The sequence below is a fragment of the Nicotiana tabacum genome, chromosome 19 (genome assembly GCF_000715075.1).
Source record: "Nicotiana tabacum cultivar K326 chromosome 19, ASM71507v2, whole genome shotgun sequence".
NCBI lineage: Eukaryota > Viridiplantae > Streptophyta > Magnoliopsida > Solanales > Solanaceae > Nicotiana > Nicotiana tabacum.
In genome coordinates, this window is record NC_134098.1 from 77,763,600 (window position 1) to 77,775,562 (window position 11,963).

Below are 11,963 nucleotides of genomic sequence, written 5' to 3' on the forward strand. Positions count from 1 at the left end.
CGCGAACGCGAACGCAATGTCGCGAACGTGAAGCCTTGCCAAATTTGGCCTTCGCGAACGCGAAGCTTTATCGCTTGGTGCCCGGCCAGGCCTCGCCTTCTACACGAACGCAACGCGATACACCCTACGCGAACGCGAAGCTTTATCGCTTGGTGCTCTGCCAAGCCTCGCCTTCTACACGAACGCGAACGCTTCCACGCGTTCACGATGAACACTGCCATCTTCCCTTCGCGAACGCGGCCCCCTCTTCGCGAACGCGAAGAGTAATTTTCACCTGCCTCCAGTTTCTTCTTCGCGAATGCTCCCTCCCTCTCGCGAACGCGAAGAAGGATACCAGAAACAGATTTCTGCAGTTTTTCCCAAGTCCAAAAATGGTCCATTAATCACCCGAAACCAACCCGAGCCCTCGGAGCTCCAAAACAAATATGCACCCAAGTCCTAAAATATCATACGAACTTGCTCGCGCGATCAAATTGCCAAAATAACACCAAAAACTAAGAGTCGGACACAAAATCCAAAGAAATTTTCAAGAAAACTTTAAAACTTATATTTTTACAACCTCACGTCCGAATCACGTCAAATCAACTCTGATTCTCACCAAATTTGGCAGACAAGTCATAAATATTATAGTGGACCTATACCGGGCTCCGGAACCAAAATACGGACCCAGGGTCAATAAATCTAACATCAGTAATTTCTTAAAAATCATTAAGCTTTCAAGCTTTTAATTTTGCATCAAAATTTCATATCTCGGGCTAGGGACCTCGGAATTCGATTCCGGGCATACGCCCAAATCTCAAATCACGATACGGACCTATCGGAATTGTCAAAAGACTTATCCGAGTCCGTTTGCTCAAAATATTGACCAAAGTCAACTCAGTTGAGTTTTAAAGCTCTATTTCACATTTTAATCTCTTTTTCTCATAAAAACTTTCCGAAAAATTATACGGACTGCGCACGCAAGTCGAGGAATGATAAATGGTGCTTTTCGAGGTCTTAGAACACAGAATTACTTATTAAATTTAAAGATGATATTTTGGGTCATCACATTCTCCACCTCTAAAATAAATGTTCGTCCTCGAACGGAGTTAGAAAAAAGTACCTGAGCTGGTGAATAAGTGTGGATATTTACTCCGCATGTCCGACTCGGACTCCCAGGTAGATGCCTCTACCGGCTGACCTCTCCATTACACCCGAACTAAAGGATAACTCTTAGACCTCAACTGTCGGACCTGCCGGGTTAGAATAGCCACCGACTCCTCCTTGTAAGTCAAATCTTTGTCCAATTGGACTGAGCTGAAATCTAACACATGGGACGGATCGGCATGATATTTCCGGAGCATAAACACATGGAACACCGGATGAACCGCTGATAAACTAGGTGGTAATGCAAGCCTGTAGGCTATTTCACCCACCCTTTCAAGAATTTCAAAGGGTCTGATATACCTAGGGCTCAACTTGTCCTTCTTTCCAAACCTCATTACACCTTTCATAGGTGAAACTCGGAGCAATATTCTTTCTCCAACTATGAATGCAATATCACGAACTTTACGGTCGGCATAACTCTTTTGCCTAGACTGAGCTGTGCGAAGTCGATCCTGAATAATCTTGACCTTATCCAAGGCATCTTGTACCAAATCGGTATCCAATAACCGAGCCTCTCCCGGTTCAAACCAGCCAACTGGCGAACGATATCGTCTTCCGTATAATGCCTCATATGGAGCCATTTGAATGCTCGAATGGTAGCTATTATTATAAGCAAACTACGCAAGTGACATGAAATGATCCCAAGAACCTCCAAAGTCTATAACACAAGCGCGAAGCATATCTTCCAATATCTGAATAGTGCGCTCTGACTGTCCGTCTGTCTGTGGATGAAATGTTGTGTTCAACTCCACCCGCGTGCCTAACTCACGTTGTACAGCCCTCCATAAATGTGAGGTAAACTGCGTACCTCAATCTGAAATAATAGACACGGGCACACCGTGAAGGCGGACAATCTCACGAATGTAAATTTCAGCTAACCTTTCTGAAGAATAGGTAACTGCCACTGGAATGAAATGTGCTGATTTGGTTAACCTGTCCACAATGACCCAAACTGCATCAAATTTTCTCTGAGTCCGTGGGAGTACAACAACAAAATCCATAGTGATACACTCCCATTTCCATTCAAGAATTTCTAACTTCTGAAGCAAACCACCAGGTCTCTGATGCTCGTACTTAACTTGCTGACAATTCAGACACCGAGCTACATATGCAACTATATCCTTTTTCATTCTCCTCCACCAATAATGTTGCCGCAAATCTTGATACATTTTGGCGGTACCTGGATGAATAGAATACCTGGAACTGTGTGCCTCTTCAAGAATTAATTCACAAAGCCCATCCATAATAGGCACACAAATACGACCCTGCATTCGCAGAACTCCATCTTCCCCCACAACAACCTGTTTGGAATCACCATGCCGCATCGTGTCCTTAAGGACAAGTAAATGAGGATCATCATACTGCCTCTCTCTGATGCGCTCATATAAAGAAGACCGAGCGATTGTGCAAGCTAGAACCCGGCTGGGCTCTGAAACATCTAACCTCACGAACAGATTAGCTAAAGTCTGAATATCTACAGCTAATGGCCTCTCACCAACCGGAATATACGCAAGACTGCCCATACTCACAGCCTTTCTACTTAAAGCATCGGCCACCACATTGGCCTTTCCGGGGTGATACAAAATGGTGATACCATAGTCTTTCAACAACTCCAACTATCTTCTCTGCCTCGAATTAAGATCTTTTTTTTTGAACAGGTACTGAAGGCTACGATGATCAGTAAATACCTTACACGAGACACCGTAGAGGCAATACCTCCAAATCTTCAGTGCATGAACAATGGCTGCCAGTTCTAAGTCATGAACATGATAATTCTTCTTGTGAACTTTCAACTGCCGCAACGCATATGCAATCACCCTGCCATCTTGCATTAATACTGCACCAAGCCCAATGTGAGATGCATCACAATATACTGCATACGATCCTAAACCTATGGGTAATACCAACACTGGCGACGTAGTCAAAGCAATCTTGAGTTTCTGAAAACTCAACTCACACTCGTCTGACCATCTGAATGGGATACATTTCTGGGTCAGTCTGGTCAATGGGTTTGCTATAAGTGAAAACCCTTCCACGAACCGACGATAATAACCTACTAAACCCAGGAAACTCCGGATCTCTATAACTGATGCAGGTCTAGGCCAATTCTGAATAGCCTCAATCTTTTTAGGATCCACCTTTATGCCTTTTGCTGATACAACATGCCCCAAAAAGGCAACCGAGTCTAACCAAAACTCATATTTTGAAAAACTTGGCATATAACTGATTATTCTTCAAAGTGTGAAGCACACTTCGAAGATGCTGCTCATTCTCCTCTCGACTGCTGGAGTAAATCAAGATATCATCAATGAATACAACCACAAAAGAATCCAAATAAGGCTCAAACACCCGATTCATCAAATCCATAAATGTTGTTGGGGCATTTGTCAATCCAAATGACATCACTAGGAATTCATAATGCCCATACCGAGTCCGAAAAGTTGTTTTAGGGACATCAGATGCCCTAATCTTCAACTGATGGTAACCAGACCTAAAATTGATCTTTGAAAATACCTTGGCACCCTGAAGCTGATCAAATAAGTTATCAATTCTTGGCAGCGGATATTTGTTTTTGATAGTGGTCTTGTTCAACTGCCGATAATCTATACACATCCACATAGTGCCATCTTTCTTCTTTACAAATAATACTGGTGCACCCCAGGGCAAGATACTGGGTCTAATAAATCTCTTATCAAGCAAGTCTTATAACTGCTCTTTTAATTCTTTCAACTCCGGTGGGGCCATATGGTACGGTGGAATAGAAATAGGCTGAGTGCACAGAGCCAAATCAATACAGAAGTCAATATCTCTGTCGAGTGGCATCCCCGACAGATCTGCAGGGATTACTTCTGGAAATTCACGTACAACTGGTACTGAGTCCATAGAAGGAACATCCGCACTGGGATCGCGAATATAAACAAAATAGGCTAGACACCCTTTCTCTACCATACACCGAGCTTTCATATAAGAAATAACCCTGCTGGCAGAATGACCAGGAGTTCCTTTCCACTCTAACTGAGGTAACCCCGGCATGGCTAGGGTCACTGTCTTGGCATGACAATACAATATAGCATGATAAGGTGACAACCAATCCATACCCAAGATGACATCAAAATCTACCATATCAAAAAGTAGAAGATCCACACTAGTCTCAAGATTACCAATAGTAATCACACATGAATGATTGACATGATCTACTACAACAGAGTCTCCCACCGGTGTAGATACACACACAGAAGTACTAAGAGAATCATAAGGCACAACCAAATATGAAGCAAAATAGGAGGACACATAGGAATAAGTAGATCCTGGATCAAATAGAACTGAAGAATATCTATGGAAAACTGGAATAATACCTGATCACAACATCATATGACTCGGCCTCAGGCCTAGCTGGAAAAGCATAAAATTGGGGCTGGGCCCCACCACTCTGAACTGCGTCCCTGGGACGGCCTCTAACTGGTTGGCCTCCACTTCTAATGGCCTGAACTCCACCTCTAATGGCCTGGCCTTCACCTCTAGCTGCCTGACCCCTACCTCTAACTGGCTGAGCAGGCGGTGAAGCAACCGGTGCCGGTATGATGGCACGAGAATCCTGTCGAGATCTATTACTCGCCAATCTTGGGCAATACCTCCTGATGTGACCAATGTTCCCACACTCATAACACCCATCCTGATGCCATGGGTGCTGAAGCTGAAGCTGACCCAAATGGGCCGGATAACCGTTGTAGTAACTTTGGAGTGGTGATGCACTGATAGGAGCTGAATGTGCACTGAATGCTGGCTTCCCAGAGTGAGACATAATAGGACCGTGACTCCCTGAAGCACCGGGAGATGCATGTAGTGCCAAATGAAACGGTCTGGGAGGATGACCCCTACCAAAATTACCCCTGCCTCCAGACGAGGCATCACAGAAACCACCGAACTGACAGAGCCTCTTATCAGACCTCTGCCCTCTCTCCTGTGCAAGAACCATCTCGATCCTCCTTGCGACATTAGCAGCTGCCTGAAAAAAAATCTCACTTCCGATCTCCTTGGCCATATCTGAAGTCTGATAGGGTGACTGAGTACCTCAATTAACCTCCTCACCCTCTCTCCCTCCGTAGGTAGTAAAAGGAGAGCATGATAGGCCAAATCCACAAAACGGGACTCATACTGAGTAACAATCATACTGCCCTGTTGTAGACGCTCAAATTGCTTGCAGAATTCCTCTCTCAGTGTGATAGGAAGGAACTTCTCTAGAAATGGCTGAGAGAACTGCTCCCAGGTAAGTGCAGGTGATCTAATTGGTCTGGTCAATGTATAATCTCTCCACCATATCTTGGCGGAACCCGTCATCTGAAATACAACAAAATCAATCCCATTGGTCTCAACTATACCCATGTTCCGCAACACCTTGTGGCAGCGTTCAAGATAATCTTGTGGGTCCTCAGAAGGTGTACCACTTAAGTGAACTGGAAAGAGCTTAGTAAACTTATCCAGTCTCAATAAGGCTTCAAAAGACATGGCGGGCCTATCACCGGTCTGTGCCGCAACAACTGACTGAACTACCCCAACTGGCGTGGTTGCTGGAGCCTGATTCTGGGGAGCCACCTGCTCTGGAGCCGGAGTAGTGGGAGTTTGTGCTCCTCCCCCAGCCTGTGAGATGGCTGGTGCCACTTGAAATGTACCATTCTGGTCCACGCCTTCCATAAGACTTACCAAACGGACTAGAGCGCCTGAAGTACTTGAGTGGCTACGAATCCTTCCGGGACCTGAACTAGTCCAACTGGTACATTATGAACTGGAACCTCCTCCTGAAGGTCCACTTGAGGTTCTACAACAGGTGCAGTTGCTCGAGCTCTGGACTAAGCTCTACCTCGGCCTCTGCCTCTGCCTCTAGCACGACCTCGGCCTCGACCTCTACCCCTGGCCATAGTTGCCACTGGGGGTTCTGGTCCCTGTCCATCGGTAGAGGTATTACGTGTTCTCACCATCTCCGAGAGAATAAGAGTAGAATGTTTCAACTTTCGATGATGGAGTAAAATCGCACGACAGAATAAGAAAGAAGTGATATTATTCCTAAACTTCATAGCCTCCGAGAGATAAGTACATACGTCTCCGTACAGATCCTTCAGACTCTACTAAGCTTACTCGTGACTCGTGAGACCCATGTAACCTAGTGTTCTGATACCAACTGTCACAATCCGAAATTCTCACCTTCGGACCGTGATGACGCCTAACATTTCACTTGCTAGGCAAGCCAACGTTAGAATAATATTATCCATTTTTAATTTTGTTTTTCAAATTTATTAATAACAAAGAACAATTGCGGAAGTAAATTCTGAAATATAGTGAATAATCCATAAAAATAACGGTATCTAAATACCATCCCAGAATTGGTGTCACAAGTGCACGAGCTTCTAGAATAAATACCAATAAAGGTCTGAATAAAATAAAGTTGTCTGGAAACAAACACACAACTAAAGTAAAATAGATGGGGACTTCAGAACTGCGGTCGCTGTGCAGTTATACCTCAAATCTCCTCCGAGTAGCTGAAATCCGAGCAAGTCTATAGTACGCCGCTGAGACCAACTTCGAAATTTGCACAAGAAGTGCAGAATGTAGTATCAGTACAACCGACCCCATGTACTGGTAAGTGCTGAGCCTAACCTCGACGAAGTAGTGACGAGGCTAAGGCGGGTCACTTACATTAACCTGTACGCAATATTAGTAACAACAACAAATAATAGAAATAAATCAAGTAACTCATTTATAATAATTGAAGCCAACTCAGCAGTCATAATCAATTATCATTTCCATCAATTTCCGTTGCAGCGTGCAACCCGCTCTCACAATATATTCACATTCAATTCTGTTGCGGCGTGCAACCCGCTCCTCCAATATATTCATTTTAATCAAGTCTGTTGCGGTGTGCAACCCGATCCCAGCAGTCATAACCAATTATCATTTTCATCAATTTTCGTTGCAGCGTGCAAACCACTCTCACAATATATTCACATTCAATTCTGTTGCGTCGTGCAACCCGCTCCTCCAATATATTCATTTTAATCAAGTCTGTTGCGGCGTGCAACCCGATCCCCCAATATATATATATATATATATATATATATATATATATATATATATATATATATATATATATATATATATATATATCGACTTTTAAATAAGTCTGTTGCGGCGTGCAATCCGATCCTCCAATATATCTATTTCAATCAATTTGGTTGCGATGTGCAACCCGATCCTCCAATATATCCATTTACCAATTCTTATAGAAAAAATTCCCCCAATAAATGCAACAATTAATATAAAATTATAAGACAACAAGCATACAATAATTATGATTTAATTATGAAACAACAATGACAAATAGCAAATTATTATGGACATTAGGGAGAAAATTGGCCGTTTTTAATATTTTATATGCTAAATGTCAAATAACAATTAAGACACATAATTCAAATAGCATGTAACAATTAATGCAGAAATTCAAGAATTAATATTTGACAAAGAATAGGAGAGGAACAATTATTATAATAATTAATTCATGATTTAAAATGATTTATGATTTTTCAAGTAATTATGCAAATAATTAATTTGACGACGTATAAACACTCGTCACATCGCCTATACGTCGTTCATATGCATTTCATATAACAAAGAGTTTAAGGGTTCTATTCCCTCAAGTCAAGGTTAACCACGACACTTACCTCGCTTTGTAAATTCCGATCAATTACTCAACCACAACTTTTCCTTTTAAATTTGTCTCCAAAAGCTTCAAATATATTCACAAACAATTCGATATATTCAATACGAATCATAGGAATTAATTCCATATGAATTTACTAATTTTCCAGATAAAAATCCGAAATTAATTAAAGTATTCGACAGTGGGACCCACGTCTCAAATCTCGAAAAAACTTACGAAATTCGAACACCCGTTCCGATACGAGTCCAACAATATAAAATTTATCAAATTCCGATGTAAAATGGACCTTCTAATCTTAAAATTTTATTTTTGGAAGATTTTATAAAAATCTGATTTTTCTTCCATAAATTCACGGATTCATGATATAAACGAGTATGGAATCATAAAATATAATCAATATAGGATAAGAAACACTTACCCCAATATTTTTCTGTGAAAATCTCCCAAAAATTGCCTTACCCGAGCTCAAAACTGGAAAAGGGTTGAAAATGGGAAGAATCCCATTTTCTAGAACTTAAGTTCTGTTTCTCGGATTTTTACCCTTCGCGAACGCGGTCAGTGCCTCGCGTTCGCGAAGCACATTTTTGTGTTGCCAAAACTTTGCTCTTCGCGAACGCGAAGGCAATGTCGCGAACGCGAAGCCTTTCCAAATTTGGCCTTCGCAAGCGCGATACACCCTATGCGAACGCGAAGCTTTATCGCTTGGTGCCCGGTCAGGCCTCGCCTTCTACGCGAACGCGAACGCTTCCATGCGTTCGCGATGAACACTGCCCTCTTCCCTTCACGAACGCGGCCCCCTCTTCGGGAATGCAAAGAGTAATTTTCACCTGCCTCCAGTTTCTTCTTCGTGAACGCGAGCCCCCTCTCGCGAACGCGAAGAAGGATACTAGAAGCAGATTTGTGCAGTTTTTCCTAAGTCCAAAAATAGTCCGTTAATCACCCGAAACAAACCCGAGCCCTCGGGTCTCCAAATCAAACATGCACCCAAGTCCTAAAACATCATACGAACTTGCTCGCGTGATCAAATAGCCAAAATAACACCAAAAACTACGAATCGGACACCAAATCAAAGGAAATTTTTAAGAAAGCTTTAAAACTTATATTTTGACAACCGGACGTCCGAATCACGTCAAATCAACTCTAATTCTCACCAAATTTGGCAGACAAATCATAAATATTATAGTGGACCTACACCAGGCACCGAAACCAAAATACAGACCCGGGGTCAATAAATCTAACATGAGTAATTTCTTAAAAATCATTAAGCTTTCAAGCTTTTAATTTTTCATCAAAATTCCATATCTCGGGCTAGGGACCTCGGAATTCGATTCTGGGCATACGCCCAAATCCCAAATCATGATACAGACCTATCGGAATTGTCAAAAGATTGATCCGAGTCCGTTTTCTCAAAATGTTGACCAAAGTCAACTCAGTTGAGTTTTAGAGCTCTATTTCACATTTTAATCCATTTTTTCTCATAAAAACTTTCCGAAAAATTGTACGGACTGCGCACGCAAGTCAAGGAATGATAAATGGTGTTTTTCGAGGTCTTAGAATATAAAATTACTTATTAAATTTAAAGATGACATTTTGGGTCATCACACAACATGTGTGACGAGATATGTAGCCTTTGAGTGGTTGGTGATGCCCTTCGGCTTAACCAATGCACCAACCACATTTTGTACCCTTATGAACAAGATTTTTCATCACTACCTTGATCAGTTCGTGGTAATCTACCTAGACGACATAGTCATCTACATCAACACCTTGGAGGAGCACTTAAGGAAGGTTTTCCAAGTCTTGCGGGAGAACGAACTATACATCAAGAGGGAGAAATGCAAGTTTGCACAATCAAAGATGCACTTCTTAGGCCATGTCATTAGCAATGGCGAGCTACGCATGGACGAGGCTAAGGTACGTGTTATCAATGAGTGGGAGGCACCCATAAAGGTAACTGAGTTGAGATCCTTCCTTGGCCTTGTTAACTACTATCGTCGGTTCATCAGTGGCTAGTCACCAAAAGCCGCACCATTGACTGAGTTGCTAAAGAAGAACAAGTCATGGGTTTGGACGGAGCATAGTCAAAAGGCGTTTGAAAACCTTAAGGTAGCTGTTACAGAGGAACTAGTCTTGAAGCTACCTAACTTTGCCAAGACATTTGAGGTGCACACAGATGCCTCAGACTTTTCCATTGGGGGTGTCCTGATGTAGGATAAGCATTCCATAGCGTTTGAGAGCCGTAAGTTAAATGAGACGGAGCGACGTTACACGGTGCAAGAGAAGGAAATAACTGCCACTGCCATTGTGCATTGCCTTCGTACATGGCGACATTATTTGCTCGGGTCGAGGTTTGTGGTCAAGACCGACAATGTAGCTACTAGCTACTTTCAGACACAGAAGAAGCTCCCACCAAAACAGGCTAGATGGCAGGATTTTTTGGCCGAATTTGATTATGTGCTGGAGTATAAGCGGGGCAAAGGTAACATTGTAGCCGATGCCTTGAGCCGGAAAGCCGAGCTTGCTGCAATCACTTCAACAAGATGGGACATTCATGAGGCTATAAAAGAAGGTATGCAGCATGATCCAGCAGCCAAACAACTTATCGAGTTAGCCAACCAGGGCAATACGAGACGTTTTTGGGTCGAAGACGGCCTACTGCTTACCACAGGTCGGCGGGTCTACGTGCCTAAGTTTGGAGACATTAGACGGCGGATCATAAGGGAGAGTCATGACACAATGTGGGTTGGTCATTCAGGCCAACGTCGCACTAGGGCCTTGGTTAAGTCAGTCTACTATTGGCCACGCATGCGAGATGACTTGGTTGAGTCAGTCTACTATTGGCCACGCATACGAGATAACATAGAGTATTTTATGCAAACTTGTCTTATCTGTTAACAGGACAAGGTTGAGCAACAAAAACTCGGAGGACTTTTGGAGCCACTACCAGTTGCAGAACGTCCATGGGAGAGCGTGACTATGGACTTTATCACTTGCCTACCGAAGTTCGACAATTATGGTACTATTATGGTGGTGGTGGATAGATTTTCCAAATATGCCACCTTCATGCCTGCCTCACCAGGTTGCACTGCCAAGGAAGCCGCCAAACTATTCTTTAAGAACGTGGTAAAGTATTGGGGTTTACCAAGGCATATTATCAGTGATCGAGCCCCCCCCGTTTTACTGAAAACTTTTGGAGAGAGTTATTCGACATACTTGGCACGGAACTACACTTTTTCACTAGTTTCTACTCACAGACGGATGGACAGACGGAACGGGTCAATGCCTTACTAGAATGCAACTTGAGGCATTATATAAACGCGCATCAGAAAGATTGGGCAAGGCTCATGGATATCGCCCAATTCTCTTATAACTTGCAGCGGAGTGAGTCCCCGGGGCGGACACCATTTGAGCTAGTCACAGGCTAACAGCCACAAACTCCACATTCATTACCAGTTGCGTTTGAGGGAAAGAGTTTAAGGGCTTATCATATGGCCAAAGGATGGGATGAGCAGCTTGACACTGCTAAGTCCTACTTGGACAAAGCAGCTAAGAAGATGAAGAAGTTTGCAGACCATAAGCGACGTCCCACATACTATAGAGTTGGGGACATGGTAATGGTGAAGTTTAATCCAAGACAGTTCAAGGCATTACGGGGCATACATCAGAATCTGATTCGCAAGTTCAGGCCATTTAAGATCGTCTCCAAGGTAGGCAAGATCTTATACAAGCTTGACATGCCATCGTATCTTAAGATCTATCATGTCTTCCATGCCAGCATGCTTAAGCCATATCATGAAGACAAGGATGATCTGAGTAGTAGCCAATATAGTCGAGCGCCTATTACTATCACCGCCTCACATGACCGGGAGATTGAGGCTATTATTGATTACCAGGCCAGGCGAAAACAAGGGCAGAAAGCCACCACAATGTTCCTCGTCCATTGGAAGGGGCAATATCCGGAGGAGGCCACGTGAGAACGATATGAAGACTTATGGCAATTCAAAGATAAGATCCGAAAGTTTATGCAACAACATTGCGCCGCGGTCGTCGCAACATTAGGTGGGGGAGAGTGTGATGACCCACCACGTCACCATGTCACATATGC